At 49.3% G+C, this 17,061-nt stretch overlaps 1 long non-coding RNA gene across 1 annotated transcript; it reads left to right on the plus strand.

Moving 5' to 3' along the window:
* Nucleotides 1-3,779: 3,779 nt before the first annotated feature.
* On the plus strand, nt 3,780-16,704 carry LOC138441738 (uncharacterized). Its single transcript, XR_011257425.1, has 2 exons — nt 3,780-3,989; nt 16,353-16,704. It is a non-coding gene; the product is annotated as an uncharacterized lncRNA (long non-coding RNA).
* The last annotated feature ends 357 nt before the right edge of the window (nt 16,705-17,061 follow it).

Here is a 17,061-nt window from a genome sequence, read left to right on the forward strand (position 1 = left end):
GTTTAAAGAACGGCCCTGGGGAACCCTTTACAGGGAGCCGATTAAAAATGTAGATTGTTGTACCCTCCAGACGGGCTGAATCTAACCCAAGGTTGAAGATACATCTTTCTGGGTTGCAGATAAATTCTCTAGGTTAGGTTTAATGCAGTCGCTACGCGGATGGACCCTGGAGATCCCACCAGGGGACTTCCCAGACCCAGGCACGATGTCCGTGGGAATGAGCCAGCGAGATCTGCAGGAGCCTCCAGGCCGCTGGCGGGGTGGGGCGGTGGGGCCAGCTGGGGCCCCCAGAGGATGCAGCTGTGAGTCCTGGGAACTGGACCCGGGAGCAGCTCCCAGAGCCCCTGCCGCTCCATTTCCTCCCGGAATCTCCAACCCTGGGTCCCATTTGCAGCTAGGACCAGGGGAAGCCAGAGCAGGCTGTACAACCAGTGCAGGTTGAGTCCTGTCTTCTACGTGGGGCACACACAACCCTGGCACAGACTTCAGGAGGCAAAAAGAGATGAAATGTCTCTTTATCCCATCCTTTTTTTGTTGTTTGTTTTTTTAAATCAGGGGACTGAGACCCAGAGAGTGGAAGTAACTTGCCTGAGGACCTGCAAGCGAAAGTGGCAGGTCCAGGATTTAAACCCAGTAATTTTTGTCCCACCTCCTCCCATTCACTAGTTTCTCATCCGGGACACTATGTATTGGCATTCCTATGCGCTGACATGGAAATAATAATAGAATTTGCATCCTACTGGTGTGTGGAAATTGCATAAGTCTTAATTATGTTGAATTGGTTCATAGTGATTTTCAGGTCTACTATATCCTTCTAACAGGGGCTTCCCTGGTGGCTCAGACAGTAAAGCGTCTGCCTGCGATGCGAGCAACCCAGGTTCGATCCCTGGCTTGGGAAGATCCCCTGGAGAAGGAAATGGTGACCCATTCCAGTACTCTTGCCTGGAAAATTCCATGGACAGAGGAGCCTTGTAGGCTACAGTCCATGGGGTCGAAAAGAGTTGGACACGACTTCTTCACTTCATATCCTCCTACTCTTCTGCATATTCATTCTATTAATTTTTGAGAGTTGGATATTGAAACTCCAACTAAAAATCTTTATCTACTTAAAAAATAATTGTAATATATAGTGGAGCTATATGTAACCTTGTTCTGCATTTTCCAAGTCTCCTATAAATGTGTTATACTTTTGTAATTTAAAACAATAAAATTTTAAAAATAAAGCCTACAAGCCCACAAATAAGAATGAATAAAAGGAATTTCTTGGTGGTCCAGTGACTAAGACTCCATGCTTTCACCAGGGAGGACACAGGTTAAATCCCTGGTCGGGAAACTAGGAACCCACAAGCCACGAGGCCAAAAAACAAAAGAATGAATAAGAAGTGCCCACGAGGGACTTCCCTGGTGGTACAGTGGGTAAGACTCCATACTTTAACTGCAGGGGGCATGGGTTTGATCTTGGGAAACTAAGATTCCACATGCTGGGCAGTTCAGTCAGAAAAGAAAAGTGTCCAGGAGGATATGAAGAAATTAGAACCTTCATACTTTGTGGTAGGGATACAAAATGGTGAAACGTCTGTGGAAAATAGCTTGGTTATTTCTCGGAAAACTAAACATCGAATTACTGTATTATCCAGCAATTCCATTCCTAGGTATATACCCCAAGGAGTTGAAAGGAAGGACTTTAACAAGTATATTGTTTCATAACAATTTTAATAGCAGTATGATTTACACTAGCCTAACCGTGTCCGACTCTGCGACCCTAGAGATGGCAGCCCACCAGGCTCCCCCGTCCCTGGGATTCTCCAGGCAAGAACACTGGAGTGGGTTGCCATTTCCTTCTCCAATGCATGAAAGCGAAAGGAGAAAGTGAAGTCACTCAGTCATGTCCGACTTAGCGACCCCATGGACTGCAGCCTACCAGGCTCCTCCATCCATGGGATTTTCCAGGCAAAGACAAAATAACCCAAATGTCCATCAACAGAGGAATAGGTAAACAAAATGTGATCCATCCATATGTTATTGTTCAGTCGCTAAGCCTTTGCGACCCCATGGACTATAGCTTACCAAGCTCCTCTGTCCATGGACTTTCCCAGGGAAGAATGCTGGAGTGGGTTGCCATTTCCTTCCCCAGGGGATCTTCCTTGCCCAGGGATCAAACCCACATCTCTTGCATTGGCAAGCAGGTTCTTTACCACTGAGCCACCTGGGAAACCCAGTCCACCCATACAGTGAAATGTGGTGGTGGTGGTTTAGTCACTAAGTCGTGTCCGACTCTAGCGACCCCGTGGACTGTAGCCTGCCAGGCTCCTCTGCCCATGGGATTCTCCAGGCAAGAATACTGGAGTGGGTTGTCATTTCTTTCTCCAAACAGTGGAATATAATTCAGTCATAAAAAGGGAGGAAGTTATTCATGCTAACATGAGTGAACCTTAAAAATTGGTTTAAGATGCCAATCATAAGATGATCAACATTCGGTACTTCCTTGGTGGTCTAGTGGTTAAGACTCCTCGCTTTCACTACATGGGGCACAGGTTTGATCCCTGGTCAGGGAAGATCTGCATGCCGTGAGGTGCAGTCAAAATTTAAGAAAACAAATAGATGATAAATATTGTATAATCCACTTATATGAGGGACCTAGAATGAGAAAAGCCACAGACAGCAGAATAGAGGTGACCAGAGGCTGGGGGGACAGGAATGGGGAGTTAGTGTTTCATGAGGACAGAGTTTGTGTTGGGGTTGATGGAAAAGTTCTGGAGATGATGGTGGGGATTCACGACATTGTGAAGGTACTTCATGCCACTGAACTATGCATTTAAAAAGGCTTACAATGGTAATTTTTATTATATATTTGCCATAATTTTAGAAAATGAATACTGTTACATACCAAACCACTGAATTGTATGCTGTAAGTGGGTGAATTGTGTGGTATATAAATTACGTCTCGACAAAATTATTTTTATTTTAAAGTGCCTAGCAGTATATCTGGCAAGAATAACAATACTATAGTTGGTGACTTCCATGGCTCAGACCATAGAGAATCTGCCTGCCGTGCAGGATACCTGAGTTTGATCCCTGGATCAGGGAGATCTGCTGGAGAAGGGAATGGCTACCCACTCCAGTATTCTTGCCTGGAGAATTCCATGGACAGAGAAGTCTAGTGGGCTACAGTCCATGGGGTCGCAAAGAGTCGGACACGACTGAGTGACTGCCACTACTACTACTATAGTTGATGTTTACTGAGTACCTACTACGTTCCAGTCCCTGTGAGCACTTTACATACATTAACTCACCAAACTCTCACAGCAACCCTACAATGCTGTGACACCCTACAGGTGTCTCATTTCACAGATGATGAAATTGAGGCTCAGAGGAAACAAATAACCTGTCCCAGGCCACTCAGCCAGGTCATGGCAGAGGTGGGATTAGTGAATCGGGAGCAATGGATACAGCTCCTCTAGGTGGTCGGACATCCTTAGGGGTCTCGCTAGGGATTGAGGGTCTGAACAGACCAGGGGCTCTATCCGGGGTTACTCGGGGTCTAGAGCTTAGCTCAGAGTTGGGGCTCAGCGCAGCGTCGGGAGCTCTGTATCAGGGGTCAGTTTCAGCCGGGGAGTGGGGAGCTGAGTAGGAGCTCAATTTTGAGTGGAGGGTTCCATCCAGGGTACCAATGTTCGGAGCTGCGCGGATTCCGGCCGTGCCCAGCAGGGGGCGTGCTCTGCCCACAGCCAGGGCCGGCTGAGCTCTGGCTTTCCCGGGAATGGGTCGCTCTGGTGGGCGGGATATGCAATGCACGACACAGGGTCCCCAAGTCTAAGTCACCCCAGATCCTAGACCCACCCAGCGTCATCTGCAACTCGAGATCAGACCTCGCACCCGGTGGTGCTGTGTGTCTCGCGACGGCCGACCCCCTTCTCTGGGCCTCTTCCTCGCGCCTGCGCAATGGGACCACAGTAGTGGCGGCCGCGGGGGCGATGAAAGGATGGGAGGTAGGAAAGCCTGTTCTCCAGGAACCTCCGGGAGCCCCTTCTCCTCCGCCTGGCGGCTTCCTCGCAGCCGGAGCGCTCCAGGGGCCGATGGTGGCGGTGACCAGCGCGCCACCCTCCCCCGCTCCAAGCCCAGGCGTAACTTCCACGTGCCGCGCGATCCGTCTGTCCCCAGCCCATCAATCTGTCCCGCAAGACCCCTCCCAAGGCCACTTAGGAAAGGGAGTGGGTGGTTAGACACAGATGGGGGACGGGAGGAGGGGCGGACTTTACTTGAGTCTCCTGGCCAGGCCAGGAAGTCCTGTGGAACTTTTCCAAGGGCACTGAGCGTGGAGAGCTGTCTTCATCCCAGGGTCACGGGCTCAGCAGGGAGTGGGGGCTCAGGGCCCGTCGACCCCATCCCCCCAATTCCGCCCAACTATCAGGGAAGCTGAAGGAAAGTGGGACCGCAAGGCCCTAACAACCATATTTCAGTCCTCTGCCTGCGTCGCCCCCCCCATCCCCCGCCCTCCGCATTCCTCGCATCTCCCTCCCCGTGGCAGTGAAGGAGCGCAGGAGAGAGTCGGGCCCGGCGCTAGGATGTGTTTACAAGCGTCCGCCGCTCAGACGCCAGTCGGCCGCCTGCGTGTGGGAGGCGGGCGTCTGCGGAGACAAACGGTCAGGTGTGGGTCTGTGGGTACGCGTGTAGCGGGGGAGCGGAGGGCTGGATCTGCTGCTGCTTCTGAGGGTAGTAAGCCCCACCCTCCCTCCGTTATTCCCGGCTGGAGGAAGCTTCACTTCTTAGAGTCTCTGTTGCTCCATCTGGAAGATGGGTGCTCAGAGTCACAGCACCGGGCCATCATGTCAGAGCTGTGATGGGGAAAACACAGGCAGCTTTGGGGGCCCAGAGGAGGTACCTGACCCCATCTGGCAACCAGGGTGGGTTCCAGGGGGAGGTGACAGCTGAGCTGAAACTTAAAGAGCAGAAGTCAGTCACAGGGAAGAAACTGGAAGGAGAGTCTCTTATTCTTGGCTTGCTGATTTGGGGCATCTCATAGGTCCACCCTGAGCCTCCGTTTCTTTTACTTTCTTCCCATCGCCCCCGTTTTTGTTTTTACTATTCATTCATTTCTTTGGCTGCTTGGGTTCTTAGTCCCAGCCTGAGGGATCTTTGTTGCCTCTTGCAGGATCTTTTGTTGCGGAACAGGACTCTAGTTGTGGCCTGAGGGCTTAGTAATTGTGGTGTGCAGGCTTAGTTCCTCTGCATGTAGGATTTTAGTTCCCCAACATCCCCTGTGTTGCAAGGCAGATTCTTAACCACTGGACCACCGTGGAAGTCCCTGAGCCACTGTGTCTTCATCTGTGAATCAGACTCATGATACCCACCTTGCAGGACAGTTGCAAAGACTCAGGACAGTCTTTCCAACTGTCCTGCAAGGATGTAGGGAAGTGCTCAACTCAGTGTGAGGATGTGTTATGATCATCTGCCCCCAGGAACTACTCCCAGGCTCTGGAGGAAAAAGGACAGTAGAAAGGGCTGAAGTGCTGATGATGGAAAGGCTCCCCTGGTGAAAACAAGGGCGAGGGGGTTAGGAAGTTCTAGGGGCTGACAGGGAAAAGTGTGTGCTGATGGGACCACAGAGACCTTCAGGACATCAAACGTTGGCTATAAAAATCCAGAATTCAGGACTTCCCTAGCAGCCCAGTAGTTAAGACTCCTCGCTGCCAAGGCAGAGAGCACGTGTTCGATCCCTGGTCTGGAAACTAAGATCCCACATGCCACACGGGTGGCCAAAAGATAAAAAATAATAAGAATCCAGAATTCATCCTGAGGGCAATGGGGTGCCTCAGAAGATGTCAGAGCTTGGATGAGATGAGGATATTGGAATATCTCTCCACTGGCCAGTGTGGGTAGACAGCAGTATGCAAGGCTGGAGTTGGGAGGCCAGGGAGGAGGGGGCTGTGGGGGGCGGGGAAGGAGGGGGCTGCCTGGGATGCCCTGCCCCCATTGCACCCCAGAGGGGAGGAGGAGAAGCTGTTGGCGATCTTGAGGAGGGTAGCTGGCAGGCAGCACCAGGGTGCGGAGGACCTGTCTGAGCTGTCTCTCCTGGGAGAGATAGTTGGGGTGAGGGACAATTGGGAGGTCATTGGCAAGACAGGAGATGACTGGAGGTGAGGATATGGTAAAGGCAGCGAGGAGGGGTAAAGAGTGGAGTTTAGGGCTCAGCCTGTTTCCTCTGTGATTTCTGCCTCCCTCCCAACTCCTGGTCCCAGACTCTAGGGATCCCAGATTCCACAGTCTCCCCAGGATTTACCTCTTCTGGATCGTCAGAAGCCACCTACTTCCCTCCCGGGGCTGTGTCAAACCCACATCCAAAGAATCTGCCTCCCCCGCCCTCCCCTTACCCACTCCTCCCAGGGATCTGGACTGGCCCTGATCAGCGAGAAGATAAGAAACTCCCAAGATGCCCCGCCCTGGTTCAGGTCATCACCTGCAGAGGCTGTTATCCTGGAGTGCCCGGCGCATCGCCTCCCCTCCCCCCACCCGCCACCCCGTCACCCTGCCGCCCGTGTTCTCCTGGGTTGTCGAGGACACACTGCTACACCTCTGCATGTAGGATCTTAGTTCCCCAACATCCCCCGCGTTGCAAGGCAGATTCTTCACCACGGGACCACTGTGGAAGTCCCTGAGCCACTGTGTCACCACCGCTCATGCGGTTCTCTCCACCCTCAGAACCCTCCTCGCACCCTTCTCAGCGGGTGAGACAGCTCCGCAAGGGAGCAGGTGTAGCTCCTGAATCATCACACAGACCCAGCTGTTTCTGGCTCAGACTGGAGTCACTTCCTCTCCGTAGGCCAGCTTCAGTTTCTTTCTTTTCCTTTTTTTCCAGTGGCGGGGGGAGGGGGAGGGTGGCCATGGAGAGCTTGTCTGACTAGGGATGGAACCCGTGTTTCCTACATTGGAAGTGTGCAGTCTTAGCCACTGGACCGCTGGGGAAGTCCCATCAGCCTCAGTTTCTTTTATCCACCGCCTTCCCAAAGCTGACTTCCCAGAGGGGCTTGAAACAGCAATAATGCAAATCATTTCAAAACTGCAATTGTGGGCTTCACTGGTGGTCTAGTGCTTAAGAATCCACCTGCCCGTGTAGGTGTTGCGGTTCAGTCCCTGGTCCGGGAAGATCCCACTTGCCGGGGCAGCTAATCCCGTGCCACAGTAAGAGAAACCACCGCAATGAGAAGCCTGCACATTGCCCGGAAAATAGTCCCCAGTCTCTGCAACTAGAGAAAGCCCGTGGGCAATAAGGAAGCCCTAGCACAGCCAAAAATAAAAATAAACAAATATATATTAAACAAAAAAACTGCATCGTGCAATTCTAAAAGGGAGTGAACACTCAGTGCAATGTGAGATCCTGGATTGGAACCTGGAACAGAAAAAAGGGCACTCATGGAATAAAGGGAGACATCCAAAGGACATCAGGAGCATCTGTGCATCTTAGCGTGCCCAGGCTGCTTTGTTCTTTGGGATAGATGTTAAGGTTTTAACATTAGGGAAAGCTGAGTGAAGAGTAGAAACTGTCTGTACTATCACTACAACTTTCCTGTAAATCTAAATTATGCCAAAAGAGAAAACGAAAGGCAAAGAGCAGGGGGCCGTGAGTGCTTTTAGCAGAGCACTGGTGTGGTTGGGGTGGGGAGGTAGGTGTGACCCTGAAAGTCATCAGATGATCTCTCTCCTGTCCTGGCACACCCTCAGCTTTCAATGTCAGCTGCTCCTCTGGGACCTCCGGGCACACCCCTTGATCTGACCAGTCCATGTCCTGACATGTCTCTAGAATGGGGTGGATATGAGGCTGGAAGTGGCCTGTGTGCACACTGGGATGTGTCACATAGCTGGTGTGTATGTCCCCGTGTCTGTGCTGTGCCTCCAAGCTGACTTCCGCACTTGGCTGTTGGCAGGAGGGCCTCAGTTCTTTGCCACTTGCGCATCACCATGCGCTGCTTGAGTGTCCTTTCAACATGGCAGCTGGCTTTCCCCAGAAAGGATGATCAGAAAGAGAGCAAGAGAGAGCCAAGAGAGGGCCCTGGCTTTCTGTGTGTATAACCTCATCTCAGAAGTCACACTGTCACTTCTGCCATGTTCTATTTTTTAGAAGTGAGTCACTCAATGCAGCCTACACTCAAGAGGAGGGGAATTAGGCTTCACTTTCTGAAGGGAGGTATGCTAAAGAATTCGGGGGCATTTTTAATTTATTTGAAAAGTAACCGTGTATTTTAATATTTGTATTTACTTATTTGGCTGTACCAGGTCTTAGTTGCAGCATGTGGGATCTTTAGTTGCACTATGCAAACTCTTAGATGGCGGCTTGCGGTATCTAGTTCTCCCACCAAAGATAGACCCTGGGCCCCCTGCATTGGGAGTGTGGAGTCTTAGCCACTTCACCAGGGAAGTCCCTGTGGGCATATTTTTAAAACACCACCATCTCCCAGATAAACTACCTGCGGCCTTGTCTTGGTGTCTGCTCAGCACTAGTAGGAGAGTAGAAAATTAGATAGAGAGGTCAGTTGATATATGGTTTGTCATGAGCCACTTGAGGTTCAGTCATGCTGAGCTTCTGGAAGACAGTGTAGACTACCCCACAGAGTTGTTCCACCCCAAGAGCAAAGGAGCTGGGATAGTCATCCTCCAGCCCTAAACCAGCATTGCCAGGGCTGCTCCCAGGAATGTTGGCTCTGGGCAGAGTGAAAACTCCAAGGTGAGCCTTATAAGTGTTTGCCAGTGCCGCGGAGACACAGGGCTCCAAGGGCATCTGCTGTAGCACACAGCTCCGTATGAGTCAAGGGGAACCTGCCCTGGGACGTGATTGATAATTATAAGACAGAAATCTCTAAACTGGGGAAACAAGAGCTGGGAGCTGCTAAAGATCAGCTGAGAGGTCGGTCTGCTGGACACAGAAGTCAATGGAGGACAGCAGAACCAAGGCAGAGAAGGAGACTGTGTTCTGAGGCTCTCGATCAAACTATGCCTGAAGCCCCTGGACTTTCTAGCATCTAGAACCTGTAGATCCAGCCAAGGACATCTTCATAGGATGTATGCATACATAGGGTGTATGCGTAGGGTAGAGGGCAGGAGCTGTGAATCAGGGGGAAAGTTCGTAGCACTATAGACCTCCAGAAAAAAAAAAAAACAAAAAACCTTAAAACTGTCTTTATTAATTTCATTTTCACACTGTGAACTCCCTTTCTCTTTATGTGCCCAGCCTTGTCCTAGCAGCTCACAGAGCCAGAGTGGCTTCATTCTCCAGACGTAGGCTTCAAAAACTCCCCACTCTTGGGGAAAACAGAGCTCTACTCAGACTCTTCCAGCAGAGGGAGGCTCCAGAGCTCAGGCAGTAGAAGGGAGAAAGAGTTTGCCTGTGAAGGTCCTAATGGGCTGCAAGGTAGCGGGGGCATGGGAGCTAGAGTTCTGATGGTTGAATAGGAGTTTTTGAAGATAAAATAGAAGCAGAAAAGGAGAGTGTTGCAGGAAGAGGTGACATCCCAGGCAAAAGGCTTAAAGGTGTGAAAACAGCAATTCACTTACAATGGTTGAGTTAAAGGATCCACAGGAACCATAGAAATCTTGACCTGAGATTTAATCTCAACACAAAAGGGAGCCTCAAAGGAGTTCCAATGGAAGGAGAGCCCGTAATCATGTAGGGGCTCTAAATGGGCATCAAGTACAGCCCATAATCACCGTGAACCATTATCATTTCTCCACTGAACAAATCGTCATTCAGTTCAGTTCAGGCGCTCAGTCGTGTCTGACTCTTTGCAACCCTATGAATCGCAGCACGCCAGGCCTCCCTGTCCATCACCAACTCCCGGAGTTCACCCAAACTCATGTCCATCGAGTCGGTGATGCCATCCAGCCATCTCATCCTCTGTCGTCCCCTTCTCCTCCTGCCCCCAATCCCTCCCAGCATCAGAGTCTTTTCCAATGAGTCAACTCTTCGCATGAGGTGGCCAAAGTACTGGAGTTTCCGCTTTAGTGTCATTCCTTCCAAAGAAATCCCAGGGCTGATCTCCTTCAGAATGGACTGGTTGGATCTCCTTGAAGTCCAAGGGACTCTCAAGAGTCTTCTCCAACACCACAGTTCAAAAGCATCAATTCTTCGGTGCTCAGCTTTCTTCACAGTCCAACTCTCATATCCATACATGACCACAGGAAAACCATAGCCTTGACTAGATGGACCTTTGCTGGCAAAATAATGTCTCTGCTTTTGAATATGCTATCTAGGTTGGTCATAACTTTCCTTCCAAGGAGTAACCATCTTTTAATTTCATGGCTGCAATCACCATCTGCAGTGATTCTGGAGCCCCAAAAAATAAAGTCTGACACTGTTTCCACTGTTTCCCCATCTATCTGCCATGAAGTGATGGGACCAGATGCCATGATCTTCGTTTTCTGAATGTTGAGCTTTAAGCCAACTTTTTCACTCTCCTCTTTCACTTTCATCAAGAGGCTTCTTAGTTCCTCTTCACTTTCTGCCATAAGGGTGGTGTCATCTGCATATCTGAGGTTATTGAAATTTCTCCTGGTAATCTTGATTCCAGCTTGCGCTTCTTCCAGCCCTGCGTTTCTCATGATGTACTCTGCATATAAGTTAAATAAGCAGGGTGACAATATACAGCCTTGATGTACTCCTTTTCCTATTTGGAACCAATCTGTTGTTCCATGCCCAGTTCTAACTGTTGCTTCCTGACCTGCATATAGGTTTCTCAAGAGGCAGGTCAGGTGGTCTGGTATTCCCATCTTTTCCAGAATTTTCCACAGTTTGTTGTGATCCACACAGTCAAAGGCTTTGGCATAGTCAATAAGAAGAAATAGATGTTTTTCTGGAACTCTCTTGCTTTTTCGATGATCCAGCAAATGTTGGCAATTTGATCTCTGGTTCCTCTGCCTTTTCTAAAACCAGCTTGAACATCTGGAAGTTCACGGTTCACGTATTGTGGAAACCATTATTAGATGGGTTCAAATCCCTGCTCTGCCAGCTACTTGCTGTATGACTCCAGAGAAATGATTTGTACTCTCAGAGCCTCAATTCTGTCATCTATACATTGAGCACTTAGTGAGCTAGGCCTGGTATTGGCTGGAAGTACAGTCTCTGCGGACAGAGCTGGGGACAGTCTCTGCCCTTGGCAAGCTCACAGCCTAGAAAGCAGGGCTGCTGCTGTGAGCTGGGCACTTGAGGATGATCTTCTTGTTTAATCTGCCCCGTGAGCAGAAGATGTGGGTTTGATTCCTGGTCTAAGGAACTAAGATCCCACATGCCATGGGATGTGCCCCCAATGAAGACCCAGTACAGTCCAAATATATATATATATATATATATATCTGTCCATGACCAGGCACAACTTCATCCACCGCTCTCTTCCAGGGGCGTTCACATCACCACATCATCCAGGACTTCTCTCTCTTCTCCAGGCCTTTGCCGATGCTGAGCCTGCTGGCAGATACCGTCTTCTGCACCCCTTGGCCTGGAGAACTACTCACACCCCAGGGGTCATCTCCGAAGGAGCTTTCCCCCCTGATCTCCCTCCCCAAGCTGAATCTGGTCCTCCTGTGGGGTTCACAGAACCCCAGGTGCCCCCTACCATAGCCATAGTCCCCCTGTATTTTAGCAGCCCAGTGACATGTCTGTCTCCGCCAGCCTGAGAGCCCTGGGAAGGCAGAGCTGGGTCTATCTTGTTCACTGCTGTGTCCTGGTGCCCAAAACAGGGCTTAGTACACAGTAGGCACTCACTAAATATTTGTTAAGCTCCTTAAGGAGACTTTTCTCTCCACTTTGTGGCTGAGAAAGCAGAGTCCAGCAAGGACTGGTCTAGAGTTTCAAAGCAAATGAGTCTGAACTAGGACTCTAACTTCTAACCCTGCTTTCTAACTTCTGATCCTGCTTTCCCGCACATTCTGGGCACTTCTGGCGGTCCTCTGACTATCCTTTCCCCCATCTGACCAGCCTCTGGGTCCCTACTGTTTCTCTAAGATCCTCCCCCTAACAGCTCCCTGCAAGACCCCTGAGAGTCAGGGCAACTGGGAAGGCTTCCTGGAGGAGGGGTCTCCTGGGCAGCGAAGTGTGCTGAGGGTTGCGTCTCACAGCCTGTGGAGTGTGATGTTCCCCTTGGTTTGCTCATCCTCACCTCTCCGGCAGACACGGGGCACAGGTCGGGAATCTATTTCCACCACTGTCCTTACACCCACCCGTCTGTCTTGGTGACTTCATCGGGGCCTGAGCTGGGGGTGCCGCTGACCTCATCCTCCCACCTTCGGGAGGGTGTGTGAGCATAACCTTGACACCCTAAAATAACTCAGCGACAGCACACCCAGCCGGAATCTGGGGCAACAGGCACCTTCTGCGCGTTATCTGACTCCCTGCAGCAGCCCCAGGAAGGAGGAGTTGTTATGGTCCATCGTTAGCAGATACAAACTGAGCCCAGAGAGGGATTTCACTCGCCTGGGGATACAGAGCAAGTGAGAGACAAAGCTGGGACTGGTCTCCCCTCTGCCATTGCGCTCCCTCTTCAATGCATTTTCCCCGCGCCTGCTAGAGGGCGCCCATGAGCACCTGAGTGAGGCCGCGCCCCTCCTCTGCCCACAGCCCTCCAGGTCTTCCACCTCCCAGAGATCAAAGCCCAAGCTTTTTACTCCTGCACCCCTCCCCTCCTGGAGAAAAGACCTTCAGCCCACCAGTGGGTTGTGATCATAGGAAGTCCTTCCTCTTTCTCAGAACTCTCTTTTCCAACCTATAAAATGGACAGGTTGTTGTTCAGTCGTTCAGCTGTGTGCGACTCTTTGCGACCTCATAGACTGCAGCACACCAGGCTTCCCTGTCCTTCACCATCTCCTGGAGTTTGTTCAAACTCATGTCCATTGAGTCAATGATGCCATCCAACCATCTCGTCCTCTGTCATCCCCTTCTCTTCCTACTTTCAGTCTTTCCCAGCATCTGTGATAGGGTTAAAGCAAAGTGAAGTTGCTCAGTTGTGTCCAACTCTTTGCGACCCCATGGAAAGTAGCCTGTCAGGTTCCTCCATCCATGGGATTTTCCAGGCAAGAATACTGGAGTGGGTTGCCATTTCCTTCTCCAGGGCATCTTCCCGACCCAGGGATCGGCCTGGGTCTCCAGCACTGCAGGCAGACTCTTTACGGTCTGAGCTGTCAGGGAATCCCTAACATAGTGATCTGTAAAATGGACAGGTAACATTTTGCAAACCTGTGCCAATGACTTCTTACATATCCAATTTTCCCTACACCCATAAGTGTTTGATTAATATTTTCCTTTACACCCGCTCACATCAAAACATCAATACCTGTATGGATTTTTTTTAAGGTTTCTTTTTTTAAAATGTGTTTGTTGAGTTTGTTGCAGTATTGCTTCTATTTTGTGTTTGGGGTTTTTGGCTAGGAGGCATGTGGGATCTTAGCTCCCTGACCAAGGATCGAACCAGCACTCCCTGCGTTGGAAGGCAAAGTCTTAACCACCGGACTGCCAAGAAATTCCCTGTATGAGTTTTTCAAAGTCCTTTTCTCTTAATCACAAACATAAAAGAAAGATCAGCATTTCTCATCATATCTAGAAGGTAACTGAAAATCCAGTTTAATCTGAATCTCATTGGTTACTGATGCCTGCAGGAGCACTGATCCTGTGATGGGATTAGCAGGTAGAAAACGTGTTACAGACACCCCCTCCCCCAGGACCCAACTAAGACTTGGGGAAGATGGAAATGACGTTTAAGAAGAGTCTCTTTGCGACTGGAGTTTGAGGTTATTTCTGCTGAGCACCCTCTGAAGTCATGTTGTTCTTGAACAAGGGGCATGCAGCTCTGGGCAACACTGACCCCCCATTCTAGGGTCAGGTGCCAAGATATCACTCCGTCAGGCAGACTCATCCTGGTAGCAAACACCAGATATTCTGTCTGCTTCCTTGACTGTGTTTTCTGTCTCTCTCAGTAGAGCGTATGTTTCACGAAGTCCAGAATGGTTGTCTGCCTTGTTGCCTGCTGTCTTCAGCACCCAAGACGGCTTGGCATACAGTAGGTGCTCAATAACGTTGGTGGAAGTAATGAATGTATCCACATCTGCATCTCTTTGTGGCTGGCAGGATAATAACTCCCCCTCAAAAAAGAAGCCCCCATCTTAATCCCCACAACCTCTGCATATATCAACTTATGTGGCAAAAGTGACCTTTTGCAGATGCAATTAAGTTAAGGATCTTGAGATGAGGAGGTGATCCCGGATTACCTGGGTGAGCTCAGAGTCACCCCAGGAGGGAGGCAGAAATGCCAGAGTCTGCGAACGAGATGTGATAACAGAAGCAACAAAGGCAAAGTGAGAAAGAGCAATAGTTTGAGAGAGACATGATCGGTCTTGGCTGGCTTTGAAGATGGAGACAGAGGCCATGGACCAGGGGATGCAGGCAGTCTGTAGAAGTTGGGAAAGCCAGAAAGTGGGTTCTTTCCTAGAGCCTCCGGAAGGAGTAAAATCCTTAATTTCAGCTCAGGGGAACTCAGGATGGAACCCAGTGGAAAGAGAAGAGGAGTCAGGACCGAGGAGAGCTCCACCCAGATCTGGTGTCCACTCAGCCAGTATTTACTCCCAGGCATTGTTCTGGATGCTGGGCCTGCAGCAGTGGAGGAAACAGATATAAATCCCTGCCTTCAAAGGGCTGACATTCCAGTGGGGAAGACATATAATCAACAGTCCAGTAAAATGCATAACACAATGGCAAGTTCCCTCATCAAACATGAAGCCGATTGCTGGAGGGACAGGGTGATTATGGAAGGCTTCTCTGAGGAGATGACATTTGAGCAGAGACCTAAAGGAAGTGAGGAGGAAGCTGTGTAGATATCTGGGCAGAGGCAACACATGTGCAAAGGCCCTGAGGCATTAACTCTGGTGAGCCGTGCATTTGGGAAACGATGGAGGAGAGCTGATGTTGCCGAGTGCATCCACCCAATGACCCACTGATTCCATGTTTAATCATAGTCCACAGGGAAACACTTTGCCTAATACATAAAGAGATGCGTGTGTGCTAAGTCATTTCAGTCATGCCTGACTCTTTGCAACTCTGTGGACTGTAGCCCACCAGGCTCCTCTGTCCGTGGGATTCTGTAGGCAAGAATACTGGAGTGGGTTGCCATTTCCTTCTCCATCAATCAGCTATACTCCAATAGAAAAATAAAAGGTTTAATAATAATAATAAAGAAACTTCATGTAATTAAAACAACAGAAAAGCAGGAATTGACCTAAAAAATCCATAGTGTAAATTAGGGCATATTCTAATAATGCAATAGTGTAGAATAGTCAAAAAGAACATAATTAAATCCATACAATAATGATTTCTAGGGACTTCCCTGGTGGTCCAGTGGCTAAGACTCCATGCTCCCAGTGCAGTGGGCCTGGGTTCAATTGCTGGTCAGGAAACTAAGATCCCATATGGCACAACAAAGACCTGGTACAGCCAAATAAATTCATTAAATAAATAAAAAGAATTTTGAAAAAATAATGATTTCTAACATTTATTGAGCACCTACTGTGTACCAGGTACTGTGCTAAGCACTCTGTGTGATAACACACAGCAACTCTTAGAAAGCAATCCCAAAACGGCTACTAAAAAGTACCCACTGAAAAGGAGAGAGTATTAGTATCTGTATTTTTCCAAATGTGGCAATTTTAAAAGAAGTCCATGAATTCTTTGACAGTTTATTCAACAGGTGGAGCCCAATTCTCCTCTTTCTGAGGGTGAATGGCCTTAGCAACTGGTTTTTAATGCATAAAATAAGGCAGGAGTGACTAGGATGTAAAAGGCTGTCTGGCTTCCTTCTTGGTGTCTCTCCTGGATCACTCAGTTGATGGGGGCAGGGAGGGAGGAGCCAGCCACCATATTGTGAGGATGCTCAAGCAGCACTATAGCAAGGTTGAGGTGGAGAGGAGCGGAGGCCTCCTGCCAACAGCGGTGTGCATGGACTGCCTTGAAGTGGCTCCTTCAGCCCAGTTGAGGCTTCAGATGATGCAGCCCCAATCAGTGTCTTGACTGCAACCTCATGCGGGACCCCAGCCCAGAACCATCTGGCTAAACCACTTTCAGATTTCTGACCCTTAGAAGTGAGACAATAATAAGTGTTTATTGTTTTAAATTGTTATGTTTCAGAATATTTCATTATTCTACAATAGATGGTGAGGAAACTGAGACACAGAGAGGTTAAGGAACTTTCCCAAAGTCACAGAGTCTTCACATGGCAGAGCTTGAATTCGAACCCAGGCAGTCAAAAATACGTTCATAAAATAATAATAAGTTGCACAATTATATATGCCACGAGTACATTAATGTCTTTTTTTTTTTTTTGCAGCACTGCACAATTTGTGGGATCTTAGTTTCAGCCAAAGATTGAACCCGTGCCCTTGGCAGTGAAAAATGCAGAATCCTGACCACTGGACCACCGGGGAATTCCCTGCATTTTTTTAATGCACAAAATAATCCTATTCACTGTTCCTGGATATAAATGTGCTTGAGAGAACATACAGATATAAGCACGCCCACATTTTGTTTGTTTCTTTCAAAAAATGAAAAGCAACCTGAAGCAAATATGACAGACGTTAACCATTCATTGTCAGCCCTGGGTGGGAGATACTCAGGTGTTTGCTATATTCATCTTTGCACTTTTCTCAAAATGAAAAATAAATGATTATAAGGAAGAGAAAGTTAGTGGTGGAGGACTTAAATGGGAGGGGAGGAAGTTCCAGGCAGAGGCACCAGCTGAAGCTGGTGAAGACGTGAAGGCAGCGGTGAGCTTGGTCTTTTGGGGAAATGAGGAAACCGAGAATCTCTCCTTCTACACCCTGGTGGCACCTGTGGATCGTGTACCCAGCCCCCACTTCAGACCAATTAACTCAGAATCTGAGGGCAAGCAGGGGCGGGGTGGAGGACAGTGGCAGGGTTTAACACGTCCCAGGTGATGCTAGCATGCGCACGTTGTCGGGAACCACTGAATACACAGTCTAGGGCAGTAGCCACTTAATACCTGCTTGCTGAGAGTCATAGAGAAGCTGAGGGGGATG

The sequence above is a fragment of the Ovis canadensis genome, chromosome 5, assembly GCF_042477335.2.
Source record: "Ovis canadensis isolate MfBH-ARS-UI-01 breed Bighorn chromosome 5, ARS-UI_OviCan_v2, whole genome shotgun sequence".
In the NCBI taxonomy this organism is placed as follows: Eukaryota; Metazoa; Chordata; class Mammalia; order Artiodactyla; family Bovidae; genus Ovis; species Ovis canadensis.